The 15,729-nt window shown below is 45.7% G+C and overlaps 1 pseudogene; it reads right to left on the bottom strand.

Moving 5' to 3' along the window:
- Window positions 1-13,415: 13,415 nt before the first annotated feature.
- Window positions 13,416-13,831, bottom strand: LOC136487423 (uncharacterized; annotated as a pseudogene).
- Window positions 13,832-15,729: the final 1,898 nt, after the last annotated feature.

Below are 15,729 nucleotides of genomic sequence, written 5' to 3'. Positions count from 1 at the left end.
TTAGTGGGAAGCGGGCGTTGAGCGATGCTGGTCGTGGTAGTCTGAGGCATTTTGCTATTGCCTGTGGTGCCGATGAGCCTGACATAGAGCTATTTACCAGCCTGGATCTTTGTGGTTGTCGTTTGGTTGGAACCGACGAGGAGCGTCACTTTATGGCGGGGGTGTACCGTCGGATCTGCATGCCTGAGGCAGAGCTTTTACTGAGTAATGAGTCGGTCGATCATTTGACTGAGGATTTGGAAGCGACCATCGTGAGGGCGATTATGCTTGCGAGGGCTGCTCGTCGGCATCGTGGCCATGTTGAGACCGAGTTGCTTGAGCGGATTGAAAAGCTTGAGAAGTCAAAGGAAGGGTTGGTTGGTGCTAACAAAGTGCTGAAGGCGCAGGTCGAGTCGCTTGAGGCAACAATTGCCAAGAATAAAACATGGTGGAAGAGGCAGATGGGGTGATGAATCGTAATATTGAACTTCGGTTGGAGGTAAGGGAGAAGCAAGAGAAGCTCACGGAGGTTAAGGAATGTTGCAGGAAGGTGGAGGGCTTAGCGGCTTCGAATGCTAAGAGGCTAGAGGATTCTCGTGCCGCCTTGCTCGATTGCATGCGAGAGGCGAAGGTTGCTTTGGATGAAGTGTTTGCGAAAGCTGGCTCGGAGCCGTGTGATAATTTGCCTGATGCTGATCCTATGGCGTTCTCGGTGTGGCTTAAGGCAGAGGTCGGTCAATTGGTCCCGCTGCTGGACAGTGTTTTTTACTTCGGTGCTTATGGTGCTACCCTCGCTGTTGCGCGTTCTTTTCAAGCTACTGGCTGCGACCATCTTAAGAGGTTGGGGCGGGTGAACCATAATTTTCCAAGTGTTGACGATGTGCGAGGGGCCACCGAGAATCGGGCTTGCAAGAATGTGTGTGCGCGTTTTCTGAAAAAATTCTGGATGGAGGGTGGAGGTTGGGCTCTGGCATTTGGCGAGGCTGCGTCGGGTGTGCAGGAGGTAAGAGGCATGGTTTTACGTCGTTATTTTTACTGTCAATTGATATGGCTTTGACTTATGTTTCTTTTTTGTATTTTTAGTTGAAATGTCCTTGGGACCCTTCGCCTTCGACGACCGGCATCAGCAACGCTGGTACTTCCTCCGTGAGAGCAAGGCCTGCATTATCTACTGCGGGCGAGGCGACACCGAGCGTGGCCAGGGGTGATGTGGGTCGTGGTGGTGAAGGCTCGGTTGAAGGCGTCGATGGTTGACATGACTATGGCTCGCAAGCCACGATAGCTATGGACGTTGATGCTACAAAGCAGGTTTGACGCACGCATGCGTCAAGGGTGTTTGGAGAAAACAATGGTGATAGATTTAATGTGCTCTCTTGTGGGGGGCATTTTTGTTGGATGATTAATGGTTACCTTCGTCGCGTAGGTTCCTGTGGGGCCTGCGTGGGAGGTGTTTGATATTTTGCCATTGATGATGAATCGACATGATGTTTTTATCTCTGGTGCGTCTTGGGTGCATGCCAAGTCCAACTTTTTGTTTTGACCGATCGTTTTTGGTGGGCTTATGATAGAAAGAATCAAGAGGCTCGTGAATTTTGGTGGAACGCTGATCTGACAGATCGTTAGTCTGGGCGGTTGATTTTTGGTTCGGTTTTGGTTTTGGGGGTAATCGACGACGTAGATGATGACGACGCGATAGACTATCTTTTTGGGCAGGGGCGTTTGAGTTTAGATGACGAAGGTAACTTGAAGTCTCTGGAGCCAGAGCCTTTGGAGCTTGGTGAGCGTGATCATGGGCACATGTATCGGGCGAGGGTTTTGGATGGTGATCTACCTTTGGTTCAAGCTGCTCCTGTTCTCTAGGGGCCTATTGTAGAGTATCGAGGGTTTGAAGGTTGCCGAAGTTTGCAAGTCATGGTGGACGATGTGGCTGAGTTCATGGAAGATGTAGCGGGAGAGCTTGTGGATTGTGTACTTGAAGATTTTCTCTTAGAGATGGTTGGGGAGATCGCGTGCAAAGTGTGTTTTGAGGAGGACATTGCTGATGTTTGGGAGTACCGCCGGCGGGGGGCGGCATGATGTGAAGTGGCGTTTGTGTTGTTTTTGTCGTGGTTGCTAAAGCTATAATATTTGTTGAAGACCCCTTCGAGGGTTCGTGGTTGCTAAAGCTGTAATATTTGTTGAAGACCTCTTCGTGGGTTTGTGTCATTGTGATGAATGACTGCTTTTGAGCTTGAAGTTGGACTGCAGTGGTTGATTCTTGTTTTGTCGCTTGAGGATCGTTCGTTCGAAAACTGTTTGCGTAGCGACGCCCCTTTTTTCTTTATGCGAGGCTCGCTCGTTTTATTTTGTAACTTAACGCGCAGCGATGCCCCCTTTTTCTTTAAGTGAGGCTCGCTCGTTTTATTTTCTAACTTAATATGCAGCGACTCCCCCTTTTTCTTTAAGCGAGGCTCGCTCATTTTATTTTGTAACTCAGCATGCAGCGACACCCCCTTTTCTTTAAGCGAGGCTCGTTCGTTTTATTTTGTAACTTAACGTGCAACGATGCCCCCTTTTTCTTTAAGCAAGGATTGTTAGTTTTATTTTGTAACTTAACGCGCAGCGACGCCCCTTTTTTCTTTAAGTGAGGCTCACTCGTTTTATTTCGTAACTTAATGCGCAGCGACGCCTCCTTTTTGTTTGATTGAGGCTCGCTCATTTTGTTTTTTTAACTTGACACGCAGCGACGGGATTCAATGATTGAAGCCAAATGAAGCGAAATTGGTAAGATTTGATTTTATTGTCAATCACGGAGGTTACAATGCTAAGATTTGACTTTATTGTCAATGACGGATGTTACCATGCTTTGATTTGACTTTATTGTCAATGACGGAGGTTACAATGCTATGCTGGTTCTACGTGGCTTTGTTTCCGATACTGATATTTTTGTTTCAACATCAGAGGGTTTGTTGGAGCTGGGTCTTGGGGCGGCAGTCCCAGTGGAAGATGATGTGGCCTACGGAGGCTCGCTCGCCGATTGATGATGAACCTTGGTGTCGCAAGGTGTGCTTTGAGTTAGCTTCGAGAAGGAAGTCCCCGTTGATACTGGCAATGATGGCCGTGGTGGTTACAGGTTTCCTTCCTGTAGAGCTTGGTCCTGGCGAAGCTCCGCTCTTATTGGAGCATGAGTTTCTCCTTGAGCGCCTTCATGTTCTGGTTCATAGCGAAGCTTCATTGGCGTGCGACTGGCTGCCAACTTTTGGTAGGGGGGATTGAAACCCCTCCTCTTGACTGTTGGTTTGCTGGCGCCGAAGCCCTTGTCGACGTTGCTTTTGCCTGACCCTCGCTCGGGTGTTGCTAGAAGTATGCGAGCTCCACTACTCGTGCCGCTGAGCGAGGGTGTCGGCAGGCTCTGACCAGCTTCCAGTAGGAGGTGTTGTCGATCCCTTTGCGTTGTGGCTCGAGAGCGGCGGCAAGGGAGCACTCGGGAGGGGGGGATGTTACGTTTTTTCTTGTGGTATCCCCCGAGTGCTCTTTGCTTTGGGACCTTTTTGGCTAGGTTCATAGATGAGGTTGCTCTAGCTGTCCTTGGCATTACGTATGTTCTTGCGGTACCCTCGTTTGTTTGTTCGAGGGTTAGGTCTGGCGGCTTTTTGGGCGTGGCTTTCCACTTGATAGGGTTTTGTGGTTTCCGGGGCATTTTAGCTCGTCGGGGCCTTGGGAGTAGTGATTTGATTTGGGTTTCCTGATTGTGGGTTAGGGGGTTTGGGGTTGTATTTATAGGGTGGGTGGCTGAGTTGGAGGGTGATAGTGCACGCCTTAATGGGCGTTTGGTTGTGTGCGCCTTGAATGGTTCATTAACTTTAGACCGATTTGGATTCCTAGGATGGTGGGTGAGCCAATATTGACTGTATTGAATGGCGAGTTGAGTGGGGTTTGATATGCAGTAATGAGTTTTAAATGAGAATGGTGGGCCATCTTTGTTGGGCTTCGGGTTTCATCAGTGGGCCTTTTGAATTAGTGCGAGGGTTCTCATGTACATTGATTCCCGCACATATCCTTTGACTTAAGTAGAGTTGGAGTTTGTCCTACGAGCCCCTAGCATGCTTTTGCGAGGGTGCTCGCGTTTTTTACCTCCATTCCTACCCTTTGTCTAAAGGTCAGGTGGGGTTTGTCTAGTGAGCCCCTGGCGTGGCTCGTGAGATTGTTCACTTATTTTGACCTCTACGCCTGACCTTTGACTTAAGGTTAGGTGGGGTTTGCTTAGTGAGCCCCTGGTGTGCCTCGCGAGGGTGTTCACTTGTTTTGACCTCCGCGCCTGTCCTTTGTTTTAAGGTTAGGTGGGGTTTGCTTAGTCAGCCCCTCGCATGCCTCACGAGGGTGTTCACTTGTTTTGTCCTCCGCGCCTGTCCTTTGTCTTAAGGACCGATGGGGTTTGCTTTGTGAGCCCCTAGCGTGCCTCGCGAGGGTGTTCATTTGTTTCGACCTCCGCGTCTGTCCTTTGTCTTAAGGACCGGTGGGGTTTGCTTTGATTTCTTACTAAATGTTTTGTACCGAGCGAGGGATTGATTGGAGGAGTCCTACTCGGTACAAATCTTTACCTGAATTTATGCGGCAATGAGGGTGGGTTAGCCTTGGGCCACCCATTTCAGTGGAGGTTGAATTTTGGGGGGAATAAATATTACATTAAGGAGGATGGCGACTGCCTCGTTAAAAAACCTTGCGCCCCTTCGCAAGGAAAAAGTGTACAGTGCCGAGTTTTTACATGTTCGAAATAAGAAAAGAAAATTACATAGTGCGAGCGTGCGCTAAGGCACCGCTGATCGAAGGGTAATATTTGCGAAGATCGTCGATGTTCCATGTGTGAGGGAGTTTCTTACCCTCGCTATCTTGCAGGTTGTATGCCCCTGGTCTTGCTGTTTGAGTGGCCAGGTAAGGGCCGAGCCATTTTGGTTTAAACTTGCCAGCCATCTTGGTGTTTTGTTTTCTGATGAGAACCATATCTCCTGAATTGATTTGGCAAGGGTTTACTTTCTTGTCTCTCCAACGGGTGGTTTTGGCTTGGTAGATGCGAGGTCTTTTGTTGACTGCTTGGCATTTGAGTTCTTCAGCTAGGTCTTTTGTTAGTTTTTCTTCATCTTGAGTGATTGTTGCGTCAATTGCGAAGATGACTCTTGGTGACCTGTGCGTGAGTTCTTCCAGCAGGACGACTTCTTCGTCGAAGAGGAGTTTGAATGGTGTGAATTTGGTTGCCCTCGATTCGGAGGTGTTGTGTGACCATATGACTGAGGTGAGCTCCTCTGCCCATTTTCCCTTGGGTCTGCCGTGTAATTTTTTTGAGATGTCTTGGAGGATTATGCCGTTTGCTCTTTTGATGAGGCCGTTGGACTATAGGTGTCTTACTGAGAGGAAGCGTACCTTCGTTCCGATCTGCAAGCAGAACTCTTTGAATAGCTCGCTATTAAATTGAGTTCCGTTATCTACTGTCGGTTCTTTTGGCACTCTGAATCGACATATGATTTGCTACCAGAAGAATTTTTTGATGGTCTACGAGGTTATTGTTGCTAATGGCTTTGCTTCTATCCATTCGGTAAAATACTCGACGACAACCACCGCATATAGGAGGTTTCCTAGAGTGGTTGGCAGGGGTCTAATCAATTCCATTGCCCATCGTTGAAGTGGCCAAGTGGGGCAAATTAGGGTGGTTGGCAGCCCCAGTCTGTTTGAATGTGTCACTAAAAGCTGGCATCCCTCGCACTGCTGCACCAGAGAGGCTGCGTCATTGATTGCTGTTGGCTAGTAGAGCCCTTGCCCGAATGCTTTTCCCACTACTGCTCTGGGTCTATTGTGTGATCCACATGAACCCTCGTGTATCTCTTTCAGTATCTGCTTTCCCTCACTGAATGTGACACACTTAAGCAGCAGGGCTGTTATGCTGGCCTTGTATAGTTCATCGTTGATAATTTTATACCCTCGCGCCCTCTGATGCATTCTCTTTTCTTCCTCTTTGGTTTCTGGTTCGTGGTAGCCTTTGAGGTAGGCGATAATGGGTGCCCTCCAATCTTTGTTGTGTATTGTGTTGATGAGCTTTGGTGCTTTTACGTTCATTTCCGTAGAGGGTTGATTGATTGCCTCATAGAAAACATCTGAGGGTAAGGTGGTTCCTTGTGTGGCGGCTTTTGCTAGCTCATCAGCTTTGCTATTTTCTGATCTGGGGATTGGCTTGGTTGTGATTCCCAGGAAGAAACCTTCGATTTTGTGGACTGTGAGCAAGTACTTTTGTAGCTCGGGTTCTCTAGCTTTGAAACTTTTCTCGATGTGGCCTGAGATGACTTGGGTGTCAGTTTTGATTACTGCCCGTCTCGCTAAGAGTGCGTGAAGCTTTGATAGAGCTTGGATGATTGCTTCATATTCTGCTATATTGTTGGTGCATTGGAATTCAAGCCTTGCTGCGTATCTGAGCTTGATACCGGATGGCGAGGTTAGTATTGCTACAATTCCAGCTCCTAATGACCCCCAGGCTCTGTCTATGTGCACTGTCCAAATTGGTTCAGAGACCTCCGCTGTGTTGTGTGTGTCGGGTGTCCAGTCTACGAGGGCTTGAGATTTGATTGTGTTTCTGCTGACGAACTCTATAACATAGTTGTTGATTTCCGTTGCCCACTTTCCAATTCGCCCTATTGCTTCTGGATTCTTCAAAATGTTGTCGAGTGGAAAACTCGAGGGTATGATAATCTTATGCGCTTGGAAATAGTGCTTGAGTTTTCTAGAGGCCATAACTACTGTGTAGGCCACCTTCTCCATCTCTGTGTAAAATTTTTGGTGCCATCGAGGGTTTCAGATACGTAATAGACTGGTAACTATTTCTTCTGATGCTCGTCTTCCTTTTCTCTTACTAGCACAGCGCAGATTGCATGGGGCAAGGCTACCACATAAAGGAGGAGTGGTTCACTGGGTTGTGGCCTAGTGAGGGTTGTGAGGTTGTGCAAGTAGACCTTCAGGTCTTTGAAGGCTTTTTGCTGGGTAGGTCCCCAACTGAATGGGTCCGTGTTTTTCAAGCCTTCAAAGAATGGGAGCCCTCGCTCTGCAGACCTTGAGATGAATCTGTTCAGGGCAGCGAGCCTCCCTGTGAGCCTCTATGCCAGCTTTTTGGATGTTGGTGGCTCCATGTTGAGGATTGCATTGATTTTTTCTAGGTTGGCCTCGATTCCCCTTGCTGAGACAAGGCAACCGAGCAATTTTCCCTTATGCCAAATATGCATTTTTAAGGGTTCAGCTTGAGTCCAGCATTGCGGAGGTTGCTAAATGCCCTGCGGAGGTCTTCGATGTGATCTTGTTTGAGCTTGCTTTGTACGACGATGTCATCCACGTAGGCTGATATTGTCTTGTCTTCTTTGAATACCTCCGCTGTCATGCGAGTGATGGTTGACCCTACGTTGCGTGATCCCTCTGCCATTCTTCTGAAATAGTATGTCCCAAAAGAGGTGATGAAACTTGTCTTTTCCTCATCTTCTTGGTTCATCCAGATCTGATGGTAGCCTAAGAAGCAGTCGAGGAGTGATAAGAGTTCACATCCTATGGCTAAGTCAATGAGGGTGCTTATTCTTGGTAATGGAAATCATCTTTGGGACAAGCTTTATTGAGGCTCGTGAAATTGACACACATTCTGCATTTGCCATTTTTCTTTTTTACAAGCACAACATTTGATAGCCAAGTTGGGTATTTGACTGGCCGGATGACCCCTGCGTCTAGTAGGCATTGGACCTCCGCTTTGGCCACTTGCTTTCTTTCTTCAAACATCTTGCGAAGCTTTTGTTTTACTGGGGGAAGATTCTTGTTTACTTCTAGGTTGCGTTCAATGATAGATCTGTCCACGCCACGAAGGTCTTCGGTGGACCAAGCGAAGATGGTGTTGTTATCATGCAGGAAATGGATAAGCTCACTCTCAGTTTTCTTGTCCAGCAGTGCGAAGATGATGACTTGCTTGGTAGTGTTCCCTTTGAACAATGGAACTTTCTTTGTTTCTTCTGCTGACTTCGACCGTATTTGCTATTCTGGCTTGTCAGGCGAAGGTTCCTTGTTGTTTGGCTTTCTATGTTGAGGTTGTGTACATTTTTTTGTCCTAGAGTGACTATTTCCTCTACTACTCGAGTGAGGTCTTGGTCACCGTATACGGCGATAACACCCTTGGCTGAGGGTAGTTTCATGCAAAGATAGCCTAGGTGGAGGACTGCACTGTAGATGTTTGTGACTCCTCGGCCAAAGATTGCGTTGTAATTATATAGCATGTCTACCACATCGAAGGTTATGTGCTCTGTCCTACTATTGTTTTGGTCGCCGAAGGTGACTGGTAGGGTGATTTTGCCTATTGCCTTCACATGCTTGCCCCTGAATCCATACAACAGGCGTCCAGCTGGTTGGAGAAGGTTTATGTTAAGTTTCATGTTGTCGAATGTTGATGTGAATAACATGTCGGTGGAGCTACCAGTATCAACCAGTATTCTTGTTACTGCCTAGCCAGCCAGGTTTGTTTCGATGACCATCGCATCTATGTGGGGGTAATCCCTCAGTTTGAGATCTGTACTGTCAAAGGTTATTGGGATGTGAGACCATTCTGAGTTTTTGTGGGGCCCTTCTATGGCGAGGTGATGCACCCACCTCATGTGCTCCTTGCGCTGCCTCTTGTTGTCGTGATCCTCGTTGGACCCTCTAGTGACTGTGAGTATCATGCCGAAGGTTGATGTTGGGTTGTTGATTGTTGTTTGGTTGGGTTGGCTTGTGGGCTCTATTTTTTATTTGTTGTGCTGAGGGTTGGGTTGATGGTGGTGGAGGTGGTGGTGGTAAGGCTGGATGTCGGTTTTGCATTTGTGGTGGTGTGGGAGGGTGGGTAACTGAGTAGGTTGGGTGTTTGAACGGTTCTGGTAGTTGAATGAAGTTTGTGGGTTGTCTAAGGTGATGTAGTGATGATAGGAGGGATTGTAGCTGGCAAAGGTTGAGTGGTGTTGGGGTGGATGTTGTGAAGGAATGCCATAGTTTATTAGTGTGTATTGGTATGGGTTGGGGTTGGTGGGTTGTCTTCTTGTGTAGTTGATAGGTTTTGGTGGTCCTGAGGCGACGTCCCACTGCGCCTCTTGGTATTCCTTTCCCTTCGCGAAATAGGCGCACTGTTTTGTCATGTGCCCCTTTCTTGGCCCGCAAAAATGGCAGTAGAGCTTTGCTGGGTCTCTTGGCGTGGGTCTATTTTGGGTATGGTCTCTGTTGTCATTTTGGCTATTGGTGGGGGTTTGTTGAGATCTTGTATTTGGTTGCTATTTCTGGCAATGCAGGAGTGTGGCTTCTATGGCATTCACATTGACTGGGTCAATGCGAGGGTACTAATTGCATTGTTGCGGCCTTGAAGGTTGGCGTGGCTAGGTTCTTTGAGCTTCGGTCTTGGACCTGAAGAAAGTGTCTGCCCTTTCGTACTTTTCCATGACTTCATGTAGCTCAGTGATGGTTTTTGGTGGCTTTCTTGCGAGCCTCAAGGAACATAGCCCTGGTCTCACTCCGTTGACCACTGCTAAGATTACTACCTCATATGTTATGTTTGGGGTTCTTGCTCTAAGCTTAATGAACCTTCGCCAGAAGTCTTGAAGGGGTTCTCTCTTGGCTTGAGTGCTGGTGAATAGCTCCATGGGATTGTTGGTCGAAGGGTTAACACCCTTGAAGTTATTGCATAGTTTTTCGTGGAAGTTTCCCTAGGAATCTATCGAGCCTGGAGGGAGGTTGTTGTACCAGGTCTAGGCAATATCCCGTGCTATGATCACGAAGGACTTTGCCATGGTGTACTCATCCCCGCCTACTACTGCCACTGCAGCCTCGTAGCTCATTATGAATTGGCGAGGGTCTACGCTACCGTCATACCTTGGTAGACTTTGTGGCTTGTATTCAAGTGGCCAACTTTTTGTCTGCAGTATGTGGGTTAGGGGGGATTTTGGGTCATAAGGCATTGGCGGGGGTGGGTTTCTTTGTGGTTGGTAGTGGATAGCCAGGGGTATATATTCTAGGTATACCTGGTTTATGCGAGGGTTTTGGTGGAGCGAAGGTGGAGGGTTTGGATGGAATAGAAGTGGCAGGGGTGGTGGGTGGATGTTTAGCTCTAGTGCGTGATTTGGGTCGGCCTCGACGGCGGCCAGGTATTCATTCATTCTCCTGAGTTGTTCTCTAACTTCGTCTGCGTTTTGTCTAATGACTTGTAGGTGTGCCTGTCTCTGGTGAGCTTCGACCCTGTGACTCTTTTCCTGGATCTCTTCGTGCATTTGGTTCAAGGCTTCGAGTCCTCTCGCCTCGGCATCTTTGTCATCATCTTGAGGCACCATGCCTGCGTTGTCGACTCTGGGCGGCTAGGCTGAGGATTGTCCTCAGCCCTAGTTGGGGGAGGCCTTTCTTGGTCAACTGGGTCCTCCGTCCTCTGCCTCCATCTACGGAGGTTCCCGTGACCGTCTTTGCTCCACGCAAGGGTTGAGGATCTCTGTTGCTTTTGTTGCCGGTTCGTCTCATCCCAGTTGCCATTGGTTCGATATTTGTGGTACGATGGGGTCCCCACGGATAGTGCCAACTATGGGGTCATTCCAGACCTCTCGCCCTCGCTGAGGATCACGCGGCGAGAGGCCGAGGGTTTCCCACAGGATGCAGTATGAACGAGTGCGACCGAGAGGTAAGGAACGAGGGTAACCGAGCTTAGGACAAAGCACAAAAGTGGATTAAATGCCCATTAATTTGTCCAGAAAATGGATCTCGTTTTCTCACATGCAGCAGATAACCAACACTCTTTTCATGGTGAAGAATGGTGAGGTTTCATGAGCAAACCACCAAAAGATAATCAAACGTTCTTACGTGACGAAGAACGGCTAGTTTTCGAGCAAACTAGCAAATAAACCGTAAGAGTATGCCCACGAGGCAAGTACATCGTCGGGTTGCCCTTGGTCGATCGACAAACATAGGACGCCATCCTTGGTCGTTGGATCAAGCGATGAACAGATCGAAGTATGAGTTTGAAGAGATTAGGAAAAAAGGAGTAATAATGTAAAAAGGTTCGATTGGATGTTGGATTACTCAATCGCCATGATCAATCCTCTAGTATATATAGAGGGGGGTGGTGTTATCCCAGCAGGAATCCCTTTCAAGATGTCTTTTCCAAGTTTTTCAAGAGTTTATAACAGTTCGAATCAGAATCCAAAAGGCCAGATCCGAACATGATCTTTTTTTAGTCTGTCGAAAGTTCTGATGCCTGTTGGAACTTCCGAACATCGGAACTTCGGACGCCCATCGGAACTTCTACACATGCGGATGACGTCGGGCACCCAAAGCAAGTTTTTTAGATTTCTCGGAAGTATCTTTCCGAGGGTGTAACTCCTTCATCCGGACTTTGAATTGGACGTTTCATATATTTTTTTTACCATCTCGATGAGAGGAAACAATGGTGATGTCCATTTCATATTTTGATAACTTCACAAAATGGTTGTCAACAGCTTGGTTGGAGTAGGGACGCTTGGTCCAGCGATCACACCACAGGTGTGTGTGCACTAGGTTCACGACTACAAAAACGATTTGTGGCAACACCTCCCTTTCTTTGTAGGGGCGGCTCTATATTGAGCCGCCCCTACAAATGGTTGCCAAATGAGCCGCCCTAACAAATAGATTTGTAGGGGCAGCCAGTGTTATCAGCCGCCCCTATAAATGACCCGGTTTATAGAGACGGCTCTATATCTAGCTGCCCTTAGATTTGTAGGGGCGGCTCAATATTGAACAGCCCCTACAAATAGACACCGAGTATTAAAAATTAAGCACTAAAATTCAAATTTTGTAAACGACCTCGGATGGAGAAACAACCAAAATGAAAGTTGTAGATCTCAAAAAGTTATAAAACTTTGTAGTTGACAACTTTTTGATTTGAAATCATCTTGTCAAGAAAAACTACGTTTGAATTTCCAAAAATTTGAAATTTTAATTTTTTAAACGGACTCGGATGGACAAACAGTAAAAATAAAAGTTGTAGATCTTAAAAAGTTATGAAACTTTGTAGTTGATAAGTTTCTCATTTGAAATCATCTTGTCATGGAAAACTATGTTCGAATTTCTTAAATTTGAAATTCAAATTTTATAAGTGACCTCAGATGGAGAAACTACCAAAGTGAAAGTTGTATATCTCGAAAAGTTATAAAACTTTGTAGTTGACAACTTTTTCATTTGAATTAGTTAGGGCCTCAAACAATCAATTTATACTCAGTTTCGTATAATATGTGAGGAACCAAAATGGATTGTAGACTAAGTTATCGTGAGGTGTTGTGGTAGAGGAGTTTGTGCGCGAGAAAGAGGTTGCGGGTTCGAATTCTGGCCGACGCAAAGTGTGCAAAAATCGTGTAAAAATGCTGCAACCATAGAGTGGGTGTGTGGCTGCCGGTGGAGACCTCCTCAGATTAAAAAAATAATTTGATATTTATTTGCCCCTCTTTTCGTGATTTCTAGAAATTGATTTATACGAGCGGCTCAATATACAACCGCTCCTACAAATCGATTTGTAGGGATGGCTGATAACACCAGCCGCCTCTACAAATCGATTTGTAGAGGCGGTCTAAAAACCGCCTCTACAAATGCATAATTTATAGAAGGCTTGGGTAGGTACGGTTGAGCAAACCATCCCTACAAAATCTCTAGAGCCGCCCCTGCAAATACTATATGAGGTAGTGGTTCCATCCGGAGATAAAATGGATTAGATGTGGTAAGCGGCTAAGCGCCCTGTGTGGTAAATCCTTTGTAGATAGTAATAAACTATAGTACTTTGAAGCATCTCGACCACAGTACACAAAACGAAGCAACTTGTTTCGTACAATCATCAATTAAATGCCCGCAGTCTTGAAAACATTAATATAAAATTCTCAATTGATATTGTTGCCCCATAACTCTAATATTCGCCCTATTTATTTGGCTTATAAACCGTACTTTTCAGTCAACGAACAATATTTTTTCTCTCACAATAAATCAGCCAACAGTACATTCAGCCATAGCTTATCAGCCAAGCAAACCTGACAATTGTGGTGGCTTTGTGTACATCATGGGCACATGGTAGTTGATGTGGCGAGGACATTCATCAGTAATTCGTTGGCCTCTTCTTTATTTTCAAAGATTAATGTGAATTATCGTTCAAAATGTGGATAGCCATTATATTTACCTAGATCAGATATACGCTATGTGCACGTACAGTAGAAACTACTCCTTCCGTACCAAAGTAAAGACTTTTGAAGTTAATTTATTTTCGGACAAGGGAGTATGTATTTAGAAAAAAAAAATTAAAACGATCAAATTTGTTCCGACGCGATTGGCTAGACATGAGCAGATCGGTGGATCAAAAGTCCTGATTTTCATTGCTCGATAAGCCTCCTACTACCTAGCCGGCCAAAATCCGGCGCGGCGTATAATCAGTTGGCCATTCCCATCCCGCCGGCGTCTCCGTTGCCGGCTCGCTGCTCCTCCGCCAGAGCCGCCGTCGTCGATTGCGCAGCGCAGGGGGTGCACACGCACGAGGGGTCGCCCACGACGTGCTCCGTGGAGCAGTAGCCGCCGGTGTAGCCGCCGGCTCTCTGCTGTCAGATGGCCACGCACATGTCGTCGGACGTGCACATGATCCCCGTCCTCGACTCGCAGGCTGCTGTCGCGCCTGCATCCATGCATGCAGCCGGTCACAACAAGTTTATTATATGGCAGTTTTCAAGAATGATCTAGTACATACGATGAATATATTGTTGTTTTTCTGGGACTTACGATGCGACGCGACGATGAGCAGCAATGCCAAGGTGAACCCAGACACCAATAGATTCTTGTTGAACGACGACATGGTTGTGTTTGGACTTAGGAGGAGTGCTATGTCTATTATTATAATATATATGTATATATACACACACGAAGAGAGCCTTTGTACTCTATGGATATGCAAATCCAATTATATTGTTTATTATATTTGATATTTGTACTCCATGGATATATATGCAAATCCAATTATATTGTTTAGTACTAATATACTTTGGGTATGGTGTGATGTGGAGATCCAAATATGGTGTAAATTAAATAATGGGAGTGTCCGGTTGTCTATCGACAGGTTTTATGTAGTCAAATCTGTCAATTTTTTTTTCTATAAATGTGACCCAATAGTTACAAACCCGGTAAAGTGACAGCTGGAGCAAAAATCCTAAAGCACAATCGAAATCTGACAGATTTAGTATAAAAAATCTGTCAACAGATAAATAGCTTAAGTCTTAAATCATTTTAACAGCAATCTAAGCATCCTTTTAAATACGGTGCAATATCAATGTACCAGCTATCTACGAGCCTTTAAGTATATATATATGGTATACAATCATTGTACGTCTACAATTACCGAAACCAGTTTTAGTCATCGGGCCAATTGTGATTTTGTTATGATTTTAAATTTGTTATTAGTTAGCTGGCCATTCATTACTAAGGCATGCTTGCACTACCCTAGAATGGGCCTATTTGTTTCCGATCAAAATCAGATATACGGTGGCCCATGAAAATACTACCAAACATCTTGCGGCACCTATGATTCTGTCCACACGACAAGACAGGGACCACGAGATTGAACTAGCACTTACGTTTTCCGTGCCGTGGGATGGAGGCTGTGGTGCTATATCACACCGCATGGTTGCCACGGCTCTTGTCTCTAACGATTTTTAAGTCCGCAATATAATATATAATGAGACAATATCTGTTTGTTTGCTTGGCATCATGCACTTAGAGCATCTCCGAGAGTCTTTCTAATATTTACTCTCTAAATCATTATGTGGAGAATCATTTGAGTAAAAATTATTTTTTATATCTTTGTACGCTTCAACAGCTTTTTTATATCTCGTCGGTACTCTAGAGAGCCATCGAGATATCCGAGAGGGCGGAGATCCAATTAAAGATGTTATTGGAGGGTATTTTTTTTTATCAAAATCTCTATTTTTATAAATTAGAAATGATATAGAGAATTTGTTTGTTGAGTTGCTCTTATGTGAGTTTCCAGAGCCAACAAAGATACGATGTCACACCCACAAAATTTTACTTTGGGTTGTGAATAGAGAACACTAAATAAACTAAAGGATTTAATAAATTTTCTAAAATTTTCCAAGATTTATTTATTTATTGACAATTTAAAGTGAAAATGTGGCTTTATAAAACTTTTATAAAGTTATTGTGATATGTTTGTTGCATTGATGCCTTTGCATTGGCTTGTTGAGTGAAAAACGAATTTCAAAAATTCGATCAAACCATGATTAAGACCTCCTCTGTTTTTGAAATAAGCCTTCCAATTATATTTCAAAACTAGTTCAAATTTGTGAAAACCCCTATCAAGTTTCCCTTTTAGAAAAATGAAAAGCCTTTTCTTTTTCACTCCTCACCCTTCCCTGGCTTCTGGCCCGCAGCCACAGCAGCCCGATCCAGCCGGCCTCCCTCTTTCGCTTCCCCCGCTCCCGCGCCGGCCCATTCGCAGCCCAGCTGCACCAACAGCCAGCCCACGCCGGTTAACGACCCTAGTCAATGACTGGTCAAAAGCTCGCCACGTCGTCAGATTCCAACCAATCAGCACACGCCACGTCATCGTAAATACCACAACAGCAAGGTCAAATCGAGCTGTTGTCCGACTAGCCCCTACCTTTTTATCTATTTTATCCATTGTTCTCTGAGTCATGCCGTTCTTCCAATCTAGCCCCTGCACTTCTCGGTAATAATGCC

Source organism: Miscanthus floridulus, chromosome 10 (genome assembly GCF_019320115.1).
Source record: "Miscanthus floridulus cultivar M001 chromosome 10, ASM1932011v1, whole genome shotgun sequence".
NCBI lineage: Eukaryota > Viridiplantae > Streptophyta > Magnoliopsida > Poales > Poaceae > Miscanthus > Miscanthus floridulus.
Note: the sequence above shows the minus strand (reverse complement) of the source record. Positions and strands in the feature narration are given on the sequence as shown.